The sequence below is a fragment of the Dreissena polymorpha genome, unplaced genomic scaffold, assembly GCF_020536995.1.
Source record: "Dreissena polymorpha isolate Duluth1 unplaced genomic scaffold, UMN_Dpol_1.0 chrUn002, whole genome shotgun sequence".
Taxonomy (NCBI): Eukaryota; Metazoa; Mollusca; class Bivalvia; order Myida; family Dreissenidae; genus Dreissena; species Dreissena polymorpha.
In genome coordinates this window covers 399248-421602 of record NW_026273316.1, presented here as the reverse complement: position 1 = coordinate 421602, position 22355 = coordinate 399248, and the positions used below count along the sequence as shown (strand labels likewise).

At 37.6% G+C, this 22355-nt stretch overlaps 1 long non-coding RNA gene across 1 annotated transcript; it reads left to right on the top strand.

The window, feature by feature from the left end:
- Window positions 1–3038: 3038 nt before the first annotated feature.
- Window positions 3039–11439, top strand: LOC127863188 (uncharacterized). Its single transcript, XR_008040970.1, has 4 exons — window positions 3039–3066; window positions 3883–4037; window positions 5254–5451; window positions 7997–11439. It is a non-coding gene; the product is annotated as an uncharacterized LOC127863188 (long non-coding RNA).
- Window positions 11440–22355: the final 10916 nt, after the last annotated feature.

The window sequence follows — 22355 nt, the reverse complement described above, 5'->3', positions numbered from 1 at the left end:
GGCAGGCAAATTAAGATAACTCTGGCGTGCAATTTGACAGAATAATGTGCCCTTTTTATACTTAGAAAATTGAAAATTTTGGTTAAGTTTTGCGTTTAGGTCCAATTTTCTCAGAAAGTATCAAAGCTATTGCATTCAAACTTGGTACACTTACTTACTATCATGAGGGGACTGGGCAGGCAAAGTTAGATAACTCTGGCGTGCATTTTTACAGAATTATGTGCCCTTTTTATACTTAGAAAATTGAAAATTTTGGTTTAGTTTTGTGTTTAGGTCCATTTTATTCCGTAAGTATCAAAGCTATTGCTTTCATACTTGCAACACTTACTAACTATCATAAGGGGACTGTGCAGGCAAAGTAATGTAACTCTGACTGGCATTTTGACAGAATTATGGGCCCTTTTATACTTAGAAAATTGAAAATTTGGTTAAGTTTAGTGTTTAGGTCCACTTTATTCCTACAGTATCAAAGCTATTGCTTTCATACTTGCAACACTTATTAACTATCATAAGGGGACTGTGCAGGCAAAGTTATGTAACTCTGACTGGCATTTGGACGGAATTATGGGCCCTTTATACTTAGAAAATTGAAAATTTGGTAAAGTTTTGTGTTTTGGTCCACTTTACCCCTAAAGTATCATAGATATTGCTTTCATACTTGGAACACTCGCAAACTATCATAAGGGTACAGTAAAAGGACAAGTTGCATAACTCTGGTTGTCATATTTACGGAATTATGGCCCTTTTTTGACTTAGTAACTTTGAATATATGGTTAAATTTTGTGTTTCTATCCACTTTACTTCTTAACTATCAAGGCTTTTGCTTTCAAACTTCAAATACTTTCATGCTATCATGAGGTTACTGTACCTGGCAAGTTGAATTTTTGACTCTCAAGGTCGAATTATTAATTTTTGCTAAAATTGCCATAACTTCTTTATTTATGATTAGATTTGATTGATACTTTGACAAAACTACTCTTACCTGACATACCACAAAAGACTCCACCCAAACCATCCCCCGTACCCTACCCCCCCACCCCCCCCCGAATCCCCCCCCCTATTTTTTTTTTTTTTAAAGATCATCTCACAAATGACCACCCCACCCTCAAACTTTGAAACTGTTAAATACACAAATATTTATTTTTATTATTTTATGTTTGAAATACCGTCCAACCATCGCACCCAAGAATCCCAACCCACCCCCCTCTCCCCCCACCCAAATTCCCCCCCCCCCCTAATTTTTTTTTTTTTTAAGATCATCTCACAAATGACCACCACACCCTCACACTATACCCCCCCCCCCTCACCCCACCCCCCCTCCCAATTTTTTTTTTTGAAACGGTTAAAAAACACAAATATTTATTTTTATTATTTTATGTTTGAAATACCGTCCAACCATCGCACCCAAGAATCCCAACCCACCCCCCTCCCCCCCCACCCGAATCCCCCCCCCCCCCCCCCCCGAATCCCCCCCCCCACCTAATTTTTTTTTTTTTTTAAGATCATCTCACAAATGACCACCACACCCTCACACTATACCCCCCCCCCACCCCCCCCCCCCAAATTTCATATTTTATGTTTGAAATACCGTCCAACCATGGCACCCAAGAATATTTTTTTTTGCATTTTTGGAAAATAATGTACTACATGTCCACACCCCCACACTATACACCCCTCTTCACTCCACCCCTCCCTCCCTCCTTTGTGATTGAAAATGAGAGTCCCTTCACCTTTAAAAAGAAAATAGATGAGCGGTCTGCACCCGCAAGGCGGTGCTCTTGTTGATTGTAAACATGGCGTCTAGTATATATATTTATAATACACAAGGCATTTTTTGCAAATACGCACTCAGATGTACCAAATTGTATGTAAAACTCGCAATTAAATTGAAATTTAGGGGTTTACAACTGCGTTTAATGCATGGTAAATACAGCATTCTGATTATGTCCATGGACCTTGATGAACCCACTACATCTACAAATTAACGCATTTTTATTAATTTTCATGAGTTTGTTACTACTCCATTCACTAACTGCAATTTCACATGATTGTTTTGTGCCAACTTTAGCCTGCAATTTCACATGATTGTTTTGCGCCAACTTTAGCGCTGGTTGATTTCATTTGTCTTTGCCAAAATGGCATCAATGTTTGCAGAAAGTATTACATGGGGCCATTCAACCAAAACAAACCAGAAACAATAACGCATAACAGTTTTTGATTTTATAGAAAAAAAAATAGCAGCTGCAAGTGGACTGTTGGTGTCAACTATAATGCCTGCTGTCTTAAGAACAAAAGTTTAACTTGGATCATCATGAAAGTTGTTGATAATGTTTGTGGTCATAATATCTCGAATCAGTTTAGTAACCAGCCAGAATGCCTGTAGCACTTCCAAAATCTGACTCTTTAGCTAAGAAAAAATTGACCAAATTAAACTTGTCTGCCATTGCACTCACGATCAATGTAACCCAGTCTTTTAAACGGTGTATTTTGTTGGCTTTCTTGTTTTGAGTGAACAACTGGGTGAACCGTCTTAAATCTGGCCTCTTGTCTGTGCATAAATGCCATCAGCATGTAGTCAATAAGGCGTAATTATCTCAACAGTTCATACACTAAACTGTGTAGTGCTGTGTATTGTTTTTGTCCTGTGTCTTACTTTTAGTGAAGTACCTTTTAGTGATAATAAAAATGATTTCCTGCAGATGCACCTTGAGTTTCACTGTGTTTATATTGGATTTTACAGGACATCTTGTCAATGAACATGGCGCCCTTTCCGGAATGAACAGTACCACTGCGACTAACGTGACCCTTCAGAGAAATGGGATTCCTGGACCAATATCACCCAAGTATCAATCCGGGCTCCAACAACAGCCGCCCCCCAGCCCAAGCCTTGTGAGCACTTGGGAAGGGGCACGAGTTCTCAACTCTGTTGTCCCGGGGCTTCTCCCAGCAGCACAGGGTCCAGTAAAAAAAAAAAAAAAAAATTGTTTATGTAAGAAACAATTTTTTTTTTTTTTTTTTTTTACTGGACCCTGTGCCCAGCAGCAGTGGAACAACCTGGCGTCCCAGGTTAGCTGTGGATTCATTTTTCTGGCACGATGCAGGGTTTAATACAATCATTTTGACCACAGATGCCTACTGTTGCTCTTTCATTACTATTTCCAGGGGTGAACGGAAGACTGTCGTAACTCATATTAAATAAAGAAGGAGATACAACAGTTTTCCGTTCAGCCCTCGAATTTATTATTTTGTATAGAGGACTTAGCTATCTCAAACAATTTAGGGGCCTAGCATAAATGTTAAATAAATAATAAATACATCATTATACCTTGGTAATGAAAGTTCAAAAGGGGTACAATCAGTAGCTGTCAGTTGCTTCATCCGTTGGTCTGCATAAGAGTTTGTGTTATACGTTTGTGGAACAAACTTTGTCCACACCTCTTTAGCAATTGAATATTACCTTCAACGGTGTCATCACCTTGAAGAACACAAATATCATGCTTATATTTCCACTTTTAGAACACAAACAAGAATCCTTAACCAAGTCCATCATATAATAAAATACTGCTCATAGCATTTTCAAAATTATCGAGAATTTTTTTTTACAAATGCTGTATTATTTTGCCATTTTTAAAGTTGATTATCCATGAACAAATATTTTAAATGCTTGTTAAATTTTAACACCCCTTTGTCAGGGGTGTTATTTTGCTTGTTTAAACATTATGAATAAATTCTTTTTTGAATATTGTAATCACATATAGTGATAATGCCAATTATTTTGAAACTCGTCATTTCAACAAACTGTGAACAAGTCCCTAAAACAACTATGAAAAGTCATATTTCGTGGAGTTTAATTGATTTTTCTCTATTTGCCTTTCACAACAGGGGTCTAACAATATAACAACGGTCACCGATAATTGTCTGGTGGAGTTCAGCTTCAGATGTTGCCAAATCAGCGCTTCTCGTTCAGCAAGCCCACAGTATCCAAGCAACAAAGCCATCCGCACAGCAACATCAACTACAACAACAACAGTCCGCGGGTCAGCCATCTCAAATGTTTGGACAATCTACTCGCAACAGTTTATTGAAACGTTCACTCATTAAGGAATATTATTATATGTGTTCTGTCCAAAACTGGGCTCATGCTTGAGCCTTAAGTGTTGTCCCTGAGACTTCCTTTTAACGAAAACTACCACTTGAAAGGAAAGTGTCCTTCCTAATTACCCTGGACTGCACAATTTAGACCAACACTTTAAGAACATGCTTTAAGCTCACTTTTCCCAGAACAAACCCAAACGCTGTGTATAACGCGCACTTTTTTTTACCCCAAAATGTAATTTTAAAAACTTGATGCGCATTATACACCACAACAGCCATGCCAAGAGATTTTTTCCTACGATACAGAATTTTTTCCCCGATTTTTTGCTCCAAAAATTTTTCTTCCCGATTTTTTTGCTTCAAAAAGTAGATGCGCGTTATACACAGCGTTTTACGGTATTTATAACCCATGTACATGTTTCAAATTTGCATTAATCATTCCTTGTGATATTAAATTATGCAAATTAAAAAATTTTATTATCCTACGTTTGTATGAATCATGTTAGGAACTTTTTGTTTACATATATGTTTCCATTTGAGCCAGGCTCTGGGACAACCTGGCTTCATGTACGTACAGTCAGCACAGGCTAGTCAGGGAAGACAATTTCTACTTTTATGGAATGTTTTGCTCAAAGAAGGTATCTTCTAAATGACAATCCAGTCTAGGCGGAAAGTGTCTTAATGCACATGCATTAAGCCCATATTTTCCAGAACTAGGCTAACTTTTCTACCCCATGTGCAAAATTCTAACTTACATAAAGTGTTGATTGTGATATCAAAATGTACATATTAGATTTGTATTTTGTTAAAATTTTAAGGTTTAAGTTAGAACTTTTGTGTTTCACAATATATTTCAATATATTCATTAAAAATATAGTTATTCAAGCTTGATTGCATTGAAAGCCTAATGCTTATTTAAATGCTATTGCGTCTGTTTTCAAGGTAGAACCAGTACTTGGTGTCTTTTGAGGAGATCTAAACAACGCTCCTATAGTGAAGATTGAACCTTTGACCTCTTGGTCTGTACGCGGACACCATACCCACTACACCATCGCTACATCGAGTTGGTATTGAACCGGGTACCTCATAATCACTAAGCAGAGTTTATATCCACTCTGCCAACACGACCATTTTATACTTCTTCTCTTCTATTCCTAGTTTGTGGGTCCCAGGGCAGTGGTGCTGACCCGCTTCTCATCTTGCCATGCGACTCCCTGGTCAACAGCAGCACACCCCGCCTTACAGTGTGGAATCAATGGAGTCAAAATCTGCTGCCCCATCCTTGTAGTCATCCAAGTATTGGCTTGGGGGTGAAGCTCAGGTTCAAGGTCATTGCGATACGCGGATGTTTGACAGGTGAGTTATGTCTGTTCGCTTAGTTCCTATAAAATTAAATGTTATTGCAAGATACGTTTAAAATACGTATATAATAAAAAAAGAAATAAAAATATTGACCAGTAGAAGTTGTTACTACCTACTTTACTATATTAAGAATAATTCAGCATTATTTACTGGTTACCTTGTTATTGAAACAAGCAGGCAACACTTTCTTGTGTTAAATGGTATTCGTTCATTATTTTGACCTCATCATTACTCAGTATGCCTACTTATGTGTGGTCCTCTAAATATATATAAATCCCTAGTGTACAGTGAAAAGTAAAAAATAAGCCGTTAGTTATTTTCATCAAGATAGTTTACAATTTTCAATATAAATACATCCAGAGAATCATAGCTACAAATAAATATCTTTTTAAGTGCAACCTATCCAATATAAATCTATGTGATATGTGTAGTGAACATATTGAAACAATAGAACACCTTTTCTGGGAGTGTTAACATATTCAATCCCTGTGGAATCAATTGACAACCTTTCTAGAGAAACAACAATTAAATGTTAAACTATCGCTCTTAGACATCAGTTTAGGGATAAATACATTTAAAATACAAGAGGTTAATAACGCTGTGAATTAAATTATTATATTAATGAAATATTTTATATTCAGTATGAAATACAGAAAAATAACACCTACAATGAACTGTTTTATCAATTATTTAAAACTGAAAATTCAAATTGAAAAAGAAATAGCCCTAAACAATGATACACTTCATTTATTTGAAAAAAAAATGGAAACGCATCAAATTTTCATAACAAGTCCAGTATGTTTTCTACCCACTTCATACAACTCATCCTTATTCATAATTATTCTGTTGTTTTTCTTTTTCTTTTCTGTCTTTTTTTTTAAAGAATATATTAGCATATCTTGTATAACATGTTTGAACATTATTGTTGCTACATGGTATCAATTTTTTTTATGACCACATGCATGTATACTTTGTATGTATTATATTGAATAAAAAAAAAAAGATTTCCTACAAAGAAAAAAAAATAAAAAAAAATATAGTTTTCATAAAATAAAACTGCTTATGGATAACAAGAACAATATCATTTTGTTACAAAAGTATTGAATTAAGTTTTCTTTAAATGCTTGCAGTAAGGAATTTTTATCTGCCATTTATCGTTATCATTTGGGGACTGATGGTGATGGGATTGTCCCAGTTTGTAAAGCTGTAGCTGCATTACATCTGTGAGAACCGAGTCCAGGGGCAAACAAAATTGGCATGCTGTCAGAATAATATTGGCACACCCTCGATCTCGCATGATATTGTTATGTTAAAATACCAAAAGGTTAGAGTATCTATGAAAAGAAGCAGACTAGCGAAAGTGACTACATAAAAATATGCTAATTGAAAACAAACTGTACATAGACTTCATAAATCCAACTAGTAACTAATTTGTCATTCGAAAAGGTTAAGTTATGGAGAAAAGTCAAATACGGGCGATTTTGAGAGGGTAGGGTATATACTGTGTTCAACCCTTCTAAATCCATCTATTTATGATTTGATTGGAGGTCTGGATTGGACAACTTTATCGCTATGAATTATTTTATTAATTAGGTTTTTCACATGTTCTTTGTCCAAGTTGGCACAGAAACTGTTTACACTGTGCAGTATTAAAACTGTTACACGTTTGAGCTTTTGAAAAATTTACTCTTATTTAATTTTTTAAAGATGTCACTTTTAAAACTTGCATGGATTGCACGTAATGATATATATTACACATTGAATGTGCAAAGTTTATCATCCTATGTGAAAGTGACATAATGTATGCCCCTTGTTATCCCCAGCCAAATGCGGAGTGATATAGAATTGGCATTGTCTGTTTGTCTGTATGTCCTCTTGTCACAAACTGTTTAGGGCTATATCTAAGAAACTATATAAGATTTTATCATTTAACTTTATGATTGAATAGATGAGGAGAAGTAATATGCACAAGAACCATAACCCTTAATTTTCTTATAGAAGAGTTATTGCTTTTTGTTGTTTTTATATGATGTAACTTTTCATGGCTATATCTTGGATACGATACAACATTTCATCATGAAACTTCATGGTTGCATAGATTTCAATGAGTATATGTGCTTGCACAAGAACCATAACCTTTCACTTTTGTAAATAAGAGTTATTGCAGTAAAATATAAAGCAAAACAATTACTATTATATAAATAAATACATTGAAACACATTATTCATTGAATGATAAATCCTAAATGGAAAAAGTCAGCTCTAAAATGATGCTTACCTGATCATGGATTTCAATCAATTAAGCAAAATCCTGCTTTTTCATTCAACCGTGTGGAAATGCTGTCACTTTTTCTATGTACAAATCATCTGCCTTGCATCAGATCGCTGCAAATGTTACCGGAAAGCTTAATCAATAATTTCTTTAATATTAGTACAACTTATGTTAAATTGCATAATTGTGTAAAAATGTTTAAAAGACCTTGTCTGATCATAGGTATTATGACTAAGAATTACAATTTAATGTTTATAATTCATTTCAGGTCCATTATGTGAAACACAGCCACTTTCCAGCTGAGAGGCCCATGATGGAGATACCAAAAAACACCAAGATACCAAGCCACAGTCTTGCTACCACGCCCCGTGTCCACCCCACCCAGAAGTCAGACCCCTGCGTCTTCAACCATGCCACGTAACCACAGGGGCGTTAACTAAGACTTGAACCAAGACATGGACTTTAACCGCGAGACAGTTTGGGAGGTCCTGATCCAATACTTCTGGTTCACAACTTTTCAGGAGTGACGGTACCCTCTGCCAGATTATCTTGGGGCGTCCTTATCTTCAAATCAGCCCCCTGTGTCCACTCTGGTCTCATGGGAATGTATTTGAATCTCCAGTAGAGCTACCAAAACCAACAAAGCAACTACCCACAGCCAAACTTGCTAGTTTACCCTAAACATTTAACACAGCAGGGAAATAAAATACTTATGCAAAAGGCCAAACCATGCCTCAGCCAAATGGCAGCAGCAAAAAACTATTATCTGGGGCAGTCAGGTTTGCCGCAAAATGAGACCAAAATGTTTGGCACCCCAGCAACATCACAAGGTTACGTAAAATATTTAGATTGTTCAAGAACAAACCCTGAACCCACCTTTCGGAGCAGGAAATTTTAGCGAGGAACGATTATGGTGGATATCAAATCTGGCTCAGACAAAATAAACAACCTCAGGCACACCAACAGTTTTCAACGCTGTAACCTTAAGCTAGTGTAGCAGACGAGAAGAAATGCTGACTAGAAGTTTGTAAGACAGTTGTTGGACAGTGAGGAAAGTGGACAGGATTTAGCTATAAGACAAGTTAGGAAAACCACGGTGAAAGAAATCACGTTATACCTGTATAAGCTAAAGTTGAAGCCATTAATAGTGGATGTTGTCGCTCCTAGGGATTGTACAGAAGAAATGCAAGATGATGCTTTTGTTTTTCAATGAAGGGTTATAGGTTCATGAACATGTATCAAGCCAAAACTCTATTTGTATAATGCCTACGAGCCTGGGAAAGCGTGGCTTATTGCATGTGTGTTAAGTGGCAGTCCGCAAAGACTAACCAGGGACGATATTTTACGTCCAGACTAGATTCCCTGTTTGGAAAAGACTACATTTAAACAAAATTTCCTTAAAAGCAGAGAATGTCGTCACTGATTAGGACTGCATTGGTTACCTGGCACTTTACTCACATGCATTCAGCACAGTTTTCCCAGAGACAGGCTCGTCCTATATTGAACAGTTAAGATTGACATTGATTCATTCATGCAGTGGCTGCTTGATCAAGCTAGTCCAAAATCTTAATATTATTCATTCAGACCAAGACATTTTTACAGCCCGCCAGTACTAAGATGGATTGAATATAAATTAACTGGTTCAGGGCATTTGGATTGTACTACATTTTGTTTAGTTTTTAGGTGATAACACCTGATTTAGTATCCACTATTAAATAATTGTTTTAGACATTGTTCTGCACTCATCAAAGTATTTTTGTTTTGATGTAATATACAATGTTATAATATTAAAATGGCCAAGATGCAAATACAACAAGTCAGATTATGTTGCAAACATGCATTATTCTGAGTAAGAGTTGAAAATCATGAAGTTGTCCTAGATTTTTTTTTAATCCAGTGCTTTCCACAGACCATTTAACAGTAACTTGTGTGGGGTGGGCTTGAATGTGGACATCAGAGTCCCTGTGACGTTTGAAATTTTCCAATCAATGTATTTTTTCAGTAACTGCAACTAGCCTTTTTGGGGATTATGCAAAGTTTGCAAATCCTTGCCGTCTCATGTATACATTTGTTGCTAGATTACGTAGTTTCTGATCGATATCAATAATTGTAGATATAGTGTTACCTTTTGTTTAATTCTTAGATGATAAAAAAAAGTTCACGTTCATGAACATTTTGTTTGCAGTTTGTTTTTGTTTACTTTTTTCAGGATAATGGCATATTTATTTAGTATACCACTGTGCCAAAATGTCCACTTGTTATGTTCATCGTTGTTTATAAATATACTTGCTAATGTGCAATGCATTGTTAACAGTTAAGTTGGCAGACAAAAGTGTTCAGATGTCTCAAATTGCCGACTTTAAATGTAACAATATTAAATAGTGATTATAGGCAATTAATTTGTTCTCCAAATGTCAGAGGAATATTCTGTTTGGAAGATAGGATACAGTCATAAGAAAGTGTATTTATATCATGCATTGAAAATTTCAATGAAATTGTTTCATTTGTTGAAGTTATGTGTAGTTGTTATTGAACTTGTGTTCCATGTATTATTTCACTCATGTGAATAATCATAGTAATAACAAATACTTATGTGCGCTATACTATTTTATGATGTTACTACGTTGGTGGCTCAAGTGAGACTGGCTTATCAGCTCACTGTACAGTGTAATAGTCAGGTTATTCAAGCATGCAGCTATCTATAGTCTGTATCTAGTTACACTTTGCAACAGTAATATTGAACATTCATATTCACAAAATACATTTCATAAGGGACTAACTTATTAAATGTATAGTTAGTTTACGTTTAAAAACCCCATCTAAAGTCTGAAATTGGGAAAGTATTGAATACAGTTTCGTGAATAATGGCAATATGAACAATTGAAATAATTGTAAGCTAGTTATCAATGTTATTGAATTGTATCATACATGTAGATAAATCTGTAATTTATACATTTTCTGGCCAATATGTATCTGTGCTTTTAATTATTTCTTGTTATTGGTTTTATATTTGTTAGTTTTACAGATCATGTTGTGAATAAAATGTAAATATAATTTTATTTTAAACCGATTAAATTGTATTGTTTGCATTTTATGAAATGTAGGACATTTCTTCATCTCTATATTAAACAATGTTGAGTTCTTCTCTCCACTTTTTAATTAAAACACATAGTTGTAAAGTTATCAAGAACAACAGATAAAAAAACTGTTGAGATTTAGAGACGATTAGTTTGTCCAAAAAGCTGCATTCTGTGATTTGAAAAAAGTACTGAGGATACTATACAAAAATACTGAAGATACTTTGATGAAACTTGTTATACTGAGTGCAAAGTGAGGAGTAAAGAATGATCCAATTTTGTTTACACCTGCCCATAAACAAATGAGCCTTGCTCTGGGAAAATGTAGCTAAATGCATAAAGTGTCGTCCATGAAAAGCATGTGTCAGAGACGACACTTTCAGTCTAAACTGAATTTTAGTATAGAAGAGAATTCCATAAAGGCGGCAAGTGTCATCCCTGCACAGGCTAATCTGGGACCACACTTTACGCAATGCATAAGGCCCCGTTTTCCCAGAGTGTGCTTCTTTCATTATTGCTATAGAAGCTATTTCCATATAGTTACAATTTTAAACACATTTTTTATATTATTTATCTATTAAAATTATCTACGTTTAAATTATCTAATCATCAATAAAAACACATTATGTTCATGTGTGCAATTTTTGTTATTGTTTACAGTAATTGGTACTTAAGTAGCAAATGAAATAGCAAAAGCCAGAAGCATAAAATGTCCCAGATTAGTGTGTGCAGTCTGAACAGGCTAATCTGGCTTAACGCGATTTTTGTTAAGAACGGACTTTCTTGAATAAAAAATTCCATAAAAGTGGATCATGGTGTCCCTGCACAGGCTATTCTGTGACAAGTGGATCATGGTGTCCCTGTACAGGCTATTCTGTGACAAGTGGATCATGGTGTCCCTGCACAGGCTATTCTGTGGTGGATCATGGTGTCCCTGCACAGGCTATTCTGTGGTGGATCATGGTGTCCCTGCACAGGCTATTCTGTGGTGGATCATGGTGTCCCTGCACAGGCTATTCTGTGGTGGATCATGGTGTCCCTGCACAGGCTATTCTGTGGTGGATCATGGTGTCCCTGCACAGGCTATTCTGTGGTGGATCATGGTGTCCCTGCACAGGCTATTCTGTGGTGGATCATGGTGTCCCTGCACAGGCTATTCTGTGGTGGATCATGGTGTCCCTGCACAGGCTATTCTGTGGTGGATCATGGTGTCCCTGCACAGGCTATTCTGTGGATCATGGTGTCCCTGCACAGGCTATTCTGTGGATCATGGTGTCCCTGCACAGGCTATTCTGTGGATCATGGTGTCCCTGCACAGGCTATTCTGTGGATCATGGTGTCCCTGCACAGGCTATTCTGTGGATCATGGTGTCCCTGCACAGGCTATTCTGTGGTGGATCATGGTGTCCCTGCACAGGCTATTCTGTGACAAAATTTTATGCAATGCATTAAGCCTTATTTTCAGATATACAAGTAGAAAATACAAAAGCAAAAACAAATATAGAAATATATATTTTTCAGCTATAAAAAAAATGCAAACATATCAACAATTCATATATTTATTTTACAACTCTAAGGTTGTCTAAATGTCAGCAGAAATTTATAATAGGGTTAAATTGAAACAATAAATAATAACTGCCATTCAAGTCAAATAACATATATATCTTGCTACTTGTATTTCAATTAATAGTGAACACACATGATCGTGTATTCAATTTGTAAAGTTTATTCATGTTTATTTAATATAAGAATGGCTTTGGTAAACATGAGAGTTGACTTCAAGTCCCCCAACAGAGCTTGTTGTAGACTAGATGATGCATTGAAGATCTTGAGTCCCTTTTCCAGTTCACACAATAGTGCTGGTGTTGCAGTTTTAGGCATGCAGCTAAACGCCGTCCTGATGTCTTTTAATGCTCCCCTTCATGTTCAGCTACTTTAAGATGAATGTTTAAATGAAAACAGTGGTTTAAAGGGTTGTATTTATTTGGGTTCTCATCCTTGTGAGAATTGGGTGGGGAAATGGGTGTAAGAATTCTGTGTGGATGAATATGTGCCCCTCTGTGGGAAAATGGGGCTTAATGCATGTGTGTAAAGTGTAGTCCCAGATTATCCTGTGCAGTCCACACAGGCTTATCAGGGACAACACTCCGCTTGTATAGGGTTTTTTTTGTTGAAGGGAAGTCTCTACTAAACAAAAATCCAGTCTAGGCAGAAAGAGTGGTTCCGGACTGCAGAGGCTAATCTGAGATGACACTATGCAAATGCATTAAACCCAGTTTTCTAAGAATTTGTCTCATATGAAGATTTGCTTTGTCTGTTTTGTGTTCAAGGGCATATAACTTAGAAAAGTGTATAGATCACACGGGGTGATAGAAGGTCTTCGTGGCGATGACCTAGTTTCAACTGAACATGAAAGTAGATAACCCTGCAACTGACAACATTTTACACAAACCAACCGACCGACCATACAAGTGACTCCAATATACTCCCTCCCTATAATTATCTGGAGCCTCACTGTGGGAAACCGGGTTTAATGAATTTTTGCAAAGTGCCGTTCCAGATTGGCCTGTGGAGTCCGCGCTAATAAGGGAAGAAACTTTCCCTTTTTATGGAATGTTTAGTTCTAAACCAAAATCCAATGTAGGCAGATAGTTTTCCCAGTTTAGCCTTTGCAGACTGCACAGGCTAATCTGGGACAACACTTTACGCACATCCATTAGCCCAGTTTTCCCAGAACAAGGTTCACTTTATGCAGACAAACCTAACCGACCAACAAACTGAATTACAGAGTAATTCCAATATAGTCCCTCCTTATTGAGGTATAATGTTTGCGGCTGTCCATGGCATGTTGCACCCAGAGAAGCTCCATGGCAACGCTCCGTCTGACCTTCAGGAGTGCCTTAGGGTAGTCTGTGAGGGGCCTTGGGTCATCTACATCTGCCTGGATATCTGGACATTGGCAGGCCAATAATGTTACAACAAAACAACACCAGTTTACCTCAGTGAATGTTGTCATGTCATTATTGCAGTCGTCATGTCATTTATCAAAATAACAGCTGTGCTCAATTTCCAATTCATTGGTACAGCGAAGCTTTAAACCTCATATCACTGTACATCATCACTTAATAGTAACTCAACATAGGTCTTCTAGCCACTTAATAAATACTCCATAGTTTTTGCAGACGCAATGTCAGCCATGAAATTCAAGCACATCATAGGAGTATGCAGTGAGCTATGGTGTATATGTAAAACATTGTTGACGTTAAAGGGGGTGAAAAAAAAGAAAATGCATAAACGCAGATGATGTATTAGTAAATTAGCATACAGACATTGAAATATTATGGTGATGGGTAAGAGATGAAAAGGGTATTACTTAGTTTTTTGTGTGTGCAGATGTCAGTCTAATGTCAGTTTTATCTTGTCCAACTAAGTAGTAATGCAACCATATTCTAAACAATCAACAACCTGATAACAAAACTGGAGAAGTTTGCACTGCATAATATTCTGATTTTTGGCGACTTTCAACCTGTCCGGTCCTTTTTTATGAAGTCCGACAGGTGCGTGCTTATGGATGCGAGGATGTAAGCGGGAGGAACCGCGTTGTCGTCACGGGAATACCACCTACAGGGGAAGGCATTTCGCACCTGAGGCTGCATTATGTGAGGACTCGGAGTGTGTCCTAGCACTTCTACCATATTAACTTACTAGATTGACAAAAGTTGGGACGAAATATAATAAACACCAACCAAGCTCACATGCGTAACGGGGATTGAACCCGGGTCGCCAAGGTGAGAAGTGGCGAGACGCGCGTGTACTGCGCTAACCGGACAGTCTGATTTATAACTAAAAATAGTTGTCCGTACAGCATGTACCCGATTCTGAGAAATCTTTTTTAAGCACCAATATAAATTTAGCCGGACCGAAAGTTGTTCTTACTTGTGGAAGAGCCGGACGGTCTCCGGGTCCTCGACCTGCGTCCTGAGAGGCTCAAACTCCGCCGCGATCACCCGGGGGGAATGCGATGTAGCCGTACTTGTGGGACAGAAGCGACTGCGATAGGAAACTGGTCATTATAAGAGCCTCGTTCTGAGAAAACCGGGCTTAATGCAGTCCGCACAGGCTAATCAGGGACGACACTCTCCGTTTTTATGATAATTTTCGTTTAAAGAAAATCTCTTCTTAGCAAAATACCAGTTTCGGCGGAAAGTATAGACCCAGATTAGCCTGTGCGTGCTGCACAAACTAATCTAGGACGTCACTTTACGCACATGCATGAAAACCTGTTTTCCTAGAACGCTGGTCTTTAGTAGTGCGTTATGTGTATTTATATGGGCGTCACGGATTTATAATGGTTTACGGCGAACCACTGAACAAGCCCTTTAACATTATGCTTACTCATTGGTTTAAAATAGTATTAAAACATGTTGAACTTGCACGAAGAACATTTTTGTCTTATCTATTTGTTTGTTTTATATAAAATTATCAATGTTTAGCCAAAACAAAATAACAAAAAACAACAAATAAAGTCATAATAATAAGGAAATCATGCTCAACAAATTATTAGTACCACCGCAGATTATTTAAGAAAGGCGAATTCATAGTTTATAGTCACTATGAAATATTTCATCCAATAAAATCGCACCAAAATTAGACCATACAACATTAGAGCCTCGCTTTTGGCAACTGAGTTGAATGCATGAGAGTACAGCGTCGTCCCGGATTGGCCTGTGCAGTCTGCACATGCCAAGCAAGCACATTAACCCATTTAAGCCTAGTGGACTCTCCCATCCTTCTAAATGGGATCAATTTATTTCCAAAATTAGGGATGTAAAGTATACTTATTTCTATATTTAGAATATTTCTTACAGAAATTCCTTTAAGCAAACAGCGCAGACCCAGATGAGACGCCGCGGCGTCTCATCTGGGTCTACGCTGTTTGCAAAGTCCCTTTTTTCTAGACGCTAGGCATAAATGTGTTAAGCGGCGACACTTTCCGCCTTAAATTCCATAAAAGCGGAAAGTGTCGTCCCTGATAAGCTTGTGGGGACTGCACAGGCAATCTGGGGGGACACTTCACGCACATGCATACAGTCCAGTTTTCCAAGAACGAGGCTCGGTAGAACAAAACCGATTGGGCGCAATGACCATGGTCCGGAAGTACGTACCACGAAGCTGGGCCCAGTGGAGAGTTGCTGACACAGCCTGAGTTCCTTGAGACAGAGTTAAGTCCCCATGTGGTCATCAGTGGCCTCGTCTCGGACATCCGAACGCATGTCCACTACCTGCCAGACATAGCGAGCAGACGTTGTTCCCGCGCCTGGGGCAGCATTATGTGAGGACCTGGAGTGTGCCTTACCAATCCTACTTAATGTGCATACTACAATCACGAAAAAATAGCTTCGTTTATACATACAGATTTTCCATTCGGGTGTGGTATTGTATTCCTTGAGGGCGGAATTCCCGGAGGAAACCTCACCTGTCCGGTATGGTGACCACCAGACAAACTCATATGCTTTCTGGAACAGGTATTTAACCCTGGTCGCCTATGTACGAAGCGCGTGTACTAACCACTGCGCTAACCGGACAGACACCGCAGCATTTAAAAACACGAGCTAGCTTTTATAGCGACGCGGAAAAATGTCTTCCTTGCAACTGATAGACCCAGGGCACGATCCCCATTGAAGCCGAGGATTGTTATAGCTGGATTCAACTTATGTCAAATGATATACCGGAATAGACAAATAATGTTGAATGTTATGTTCATCATAAGATGTTGCATTTTTCTAACATAGCATTATATATACTATCAGTTTATACACTTTAAAATTAAAGTAAAACGGTCATTGAAGATGACTAAGACCCACGCAATGGCTCATTTTAAGCAGGTAAAAACTTGCCTATCAGTGAAATTAACATCTTTTTTCGTTCGCTATTTTACATTGATGAGACATAAAGACAAAAACGATTCGCTTTTATTTATTACATGAATTGCCTTAATTCAAGGGCACATAAAACTATAAACTACACTACTGTTACATTTCGTTTTGATATACAGAAAGACTATGGCTTTCGACATGCAGTACAAATAAATAATGATGTAATGATCTAATAAATCCTAAGTTTTGCTTAGTTTAAGTGCAAAAACCCTAAACAAAATATCGCCCATACACGAAAATAACGTCTGGCACATTGTGTAAACAATATATCATAAAAGTTTCATGTTAATAGGCAGAAACCTGAAAAGCTATATAATTTTCCACACAAAGAACACATGTACATTATCACAGAACATCATGTGCAGCATGACAGACCAGCCAACCGACCGACCAATTATTCAACCGACTCGGTTTGGTTATAATAATTAAATTATGGAATTTTGCAGCATATAGACCCGGAATCGTATCGACGTAACCCGAAGTCCTGTCTCGAGGTCGTGTTATTCAATTTAGTAGCTCGAAGTCCATAAACAAATAAGAGCAGGCCCGAAGACATAGCTCCTGCACGTTATGAATATTGATGTACATGTACACTGTATATACACTGTAGTGCTCGAGGTCAGAGTTTGATAACATTCATATATATATATAGGAACTGGCATGAGTTGTCATATTATACAATATTTTATTAAACGAGTTCGGGAATTTTGTTAGTAAGCGAGCAAAATGCGATTGGTCAATAAACGAAAACTAAGCCAATGAAAACGCTTAAAAAGTATATTACACATGTGTATATAAAATATATGTAATGGTTATATTACATGGGAAACAGGGTATGGCATGTGATAACATTAATTAACTGTTGCAAATCAATCAATGTATTAATAGCAAATCATAAAGCAAGATAAAAATTATATCATATTTTATTTTATTTTCAATTTATTAAATTGTGTCTGGAGTCATACTGAAAACCTGAAGCTCGGTCAACCGACACGCTACATTACATCGGGTACACCTCACTCATTAAAATGTTCCGTTCGTGCTTAGTGTCTGAAATTTGATATTGAAAGGGTTCGTGGATTTTTAACATGTTATACAATCTTTCTACTTTTCAGATTATCAACTTAAATCTTAAATCTTTTAAGTGAAGCCATTGAGGGAGACGCTTTAAACGTACACAGACCTGTGAAGCAGTCCCTTTAATTTGTGTGTTTAACGTGATATTAAAATGCGTGTATATACAGCAGACATTTAAACGAACTGCTAAGACAATAACTGCTATTGAGGTAGTGGCAATCTAATATTTACCTCATTGTTAAATGAATTAGGAAATTGTGTTTGAATAACTGAGCTTTGTTCCATGTATAAAACTTGCGTACAAATATTATTGCAAGTTTCGCAATATTGCATTGTCTAACGGTGCCAACATTTTCAAAGGGTGTACGTCTTTTTAAAAAAGTCAAAGTTTTAAGTTTCAAAATGTATTTGTGCAAACGTTTCTCTTTCGCTCAAATTTCTTGGTACTGCATTTACTCATGCATACGATTTCCAGATCCAACTCCACCGGTACTGCGGCAACTCACCATAAGTTCCCAGGTTCAACGTCCCCGGCACTGCGGCTACTCATCATACGTTCTCAGGTTCAACTCCTTCGGTACTGCGGCTACTCAATTTCAACTCCCCCGGTTATGCGGCTACTCAGTTTCAACTCCTCAGGTACTGCGGCTGCTCGTTATACGTTCCCAAATTCAACTCCCCCAGTACTGCGGCTACTCACGCAACTCCCCCGGTACTGCGCCTACTCACCATACGTTCCCAGGTTCAACTCCCACGGTACTGCGGCTACTCCCCGTTCGTTTACATCTTCAACTGCCCCGGTACTGCCGCTACTCAACATAGGTTCTCAGGTCGACTCCCCCGGTGCTGCTGCATATGTTCTCAAGTTCAACTCCCCGGTACTGCGGCTATCACAACAGCTCCGAAACAGCGGCGACTCATTCAACTCCCCCGGTACTGCGGCTATTCATCTCCCCCGGTACTGCGGCTATCACAACTCAAACGGTACCACGGCTACTCATTCAACTCCCCGTTACTGCTACTACTCACTCAATTCCCCCGGTACTGCGGCTACTCAACTCTATCATTACTGCGGATACTCAACTCCCCCGGAACTGCGGCCACACATAACTCCCCCGGTACTGCAGATACTCAACTCCCCCGGTACTGCGGCTACTCAACTCCCTCGGTACTGCGGCTACTCACAACTTCCCCGGAACTGCGGATACTCAACTCCGCCGATACTATGGCCACACATAACTCAGCCGGTACTACAGATACTCCACTCCCCCGGTACTGCGGCTACTAACCCGTGAACGTGCTGCTTGTGAAGATGCGCACGATCTTGGCGGAAGGCGGGCATTCCAGATCCGTGTTTCCCCGGAGAGCTTCATTCTGGCGCTCTTTCGGGGACACCGGTTTGTTGTTGTCTGTTTGCATCATTTTCTGGAGAGAGTATGCAGCGACTGTATATATATGCCTCGCTCTGAAAGAACATGCCTTATGCATGTTCGAAATGTGTCGTCCCGGATTAGCCTGTGCAGTCCGCTTTTATAGTGTATTTCGTTTAAAGTCTATTTGAAGCAAAAATCCAGTTGAGGCGGAAATTGAAGACCCTGATTAGCCTGTACGGACTCCACAGACTAATCTAGGACGACACTGCATACACACGCATTAAGCCCAGTTTTCCCAGAACGAGGCTCATCTAAGATAACCATTATGCGTGTAAACAAGCCGAGTACTCTTCGCTAAAATAACACGAAATATTTATATTCCGGACTAAAATGATACCGCCTCACTAATCATCAGACGACAAAGTCATATGACGATTTAATTTTTTGAAGAGACATGATTGCTTAGAACCGGCTTCTAGGATTAAAACATGTTCGTACTTATATTCATTGCATTTGTGGCTTTCGCTATCCTTTTATTTTAGAACGATTTTGGTTATACTTAACAAGCAGTCGTTTCTAAAATATGTCGCAGGATCTTGGATAAGACAGGGCCCTGAATTAAAGCGGTAAATTATACTATAAAGCACTAAGTAACTAATTATGGGCTTCGCTGAGGAAAACGGGGCTCAATGCATGTGCGTACAGTGTCTTTCAGATTGGCCTTTCAGCACTAATCAGGGACGACACTTTCCGCCTATATTGGATTGCGTTTAGAAGAGACTTCATTGAAACGATGAAGTGCACAGGCTAATCTGGAACGACATTTCGAGCAATGCATTAAGCCCCGTTTTCCCAAACAGCGGCTCACATGTAATTATGTACATATATAATTATGTGCTTTTGAAACATGTCAATTATGTAATATGATTTTTTATTTTCTTGTCTATTTACATGACAACCACTGTGTTATTAAATAAGTATCATAGTAAATTACAATAATATATAATAGTAAATATGAACACACCGGCATCAATTTTGATTCCATCGTTGTCTTCCTTCGTGTAGTTTTGGACGGTGCAACTGTCGGCGCTAGCTCACTGCTTGTTGCAGTTGGCTTGGGATAGCAACAAAATCCGGAACCCATCTTTGTATCCTCGGTGACGTCACATGTAAAAGTTGTACGAAAGAAACCAAGTTTGCTGGTATGTTTATATGAAATGTGAATCTTTAAACAGATTAATTACATATAATAATAGTAATTAATATTAAAACAAACTTAAGTAACTACTGTTATACCATCTTTTTTGTCACACAAACCAAGGTTATGGTTTTGCCTGCGTTTCCTTTCATGAAGGATTGACTTTTTATTCACGAGATTATTTGAAAGAGCACAAAAAAGCAGTCAGGTCCAGAGCTACGCTACTCGATTCTTGACAGTAATCTTGACAGTATTCAATGCGCGAATTTGCAGGCTGGTCTGCAGCTTCACTGTTAACAGATGGCATAATACCATTTGTTGCATGACGCGGGTCCAATGAGTCAATACAATCGCTTAATGGTATGGTGATTATGACGATGAAGATAATGATAAGTGTTATGGTTATGGTGTTCCTGTTGTTGTTGCTGTTGTTGAGGAGAATGATGATAACAATTACGACTGAATCAAGGATGATGATTGATTGTTGGTACCATTTATGATGAGTGATAGCAAGACTTTCATAATACGGACGATGTACTGCCCAGGGAGCTTCTTTATTGTCAATACACGTATGTTAATTTGGCTCGCGGCTTATCCGTATTTGCACTCATTAAAAAGTGTAAATGTTTACCCTTCTCCCACCACTGTGGAAGACTAATGATGTAAATTTTAATACATATATTTTGTTAATAAAATTGTTTATCAAATATGGTTTCACAACGCTGGGTAATATTTACAGTATCTACCCAATTATTGAGCATATCTGTAATTGTAAAGTCGATAGCGTATTTTATATACGAGAGGCGCCCTTATTATAATTGAGAAAGTCTTTATACCGTTTAGACAGTGCCGCGTGAAAAAATTAACCCGTGACAATATCTTTTAATATAGCATGTACAATCATTATTTTCATGTTTCTAAATCGCGATTCGTAATTTATAGCGTGGTGCGTATAAAAATAAATGATATATTGGAAAGTGTAGTTGTTGGACTTTTGAAGACTAAGCAAAAGCAAAAGTCCATAAGCTTAACAGTCAAATGCGATACTACGATAAGCATGCGCACAATGTAAATTATAAACGAAATAATCAGGTCATCTGATATGACTTAAAATTTGGTCAAGGTATACATAATCGTTTTACTAGCTCCATGTCCATATACATGTTCGGATCGGTTATAGATTTAAGATTTAGATTTAATAATTTATTTACATCTCATCAACACAATATTACACATCACAGAGTATTACTATATAATCATAAAACACATGTGTTGCCGCTCAGCATTCTGAGCTATAAGAGATGGTAGTGTTGTACAAATTATGTCATCCACTAAATAGCCCCAACATAGAGAGCTGTTTACTGCTTGACACAACTTATACAAAATACATAATAAAATAAGTATAAAACAATGCCAATACCTATTTACACATATTGCTAAGAGTTATTATTCATTTTTTATTATTTTTATTTTCGTGAAGAACGATGACTTGTTACAATCCACCCATAGATATTGTATAAAACGTATACTAATTACCGAGTTTGATCAAATTGGCCATTGCCAAAAAAAAAATAAAAAAAAATAAAATGAAAAATAAAAATAAATAAAGAAAATAGCAGGTTTAACCAAGCAAATGGTATACTAGATCATGGCAAACAGATATACACAGGATCCAAAACATCATTTACCTAGAACATACCAGGGTGATAAGCAACTATAATTATTGTGAACTGACATCTAGTAAAGTTACAACAAACCAAATATAGATATTGACTATGTCACGTCATCCTTCTCCACTATATTACATCTTTAGGTCTTATTTACATAGGTCTAATGTATTATAGTAAAATCAAATGTTAAGCAGTGGCACTTAACCATGCCATAGCTGGCCGAAAAAAAAGTAATAATAATTAAAAAAAAAACAACAACAATTAAGATCTTATTTACACATATAAAAATGTCTTCT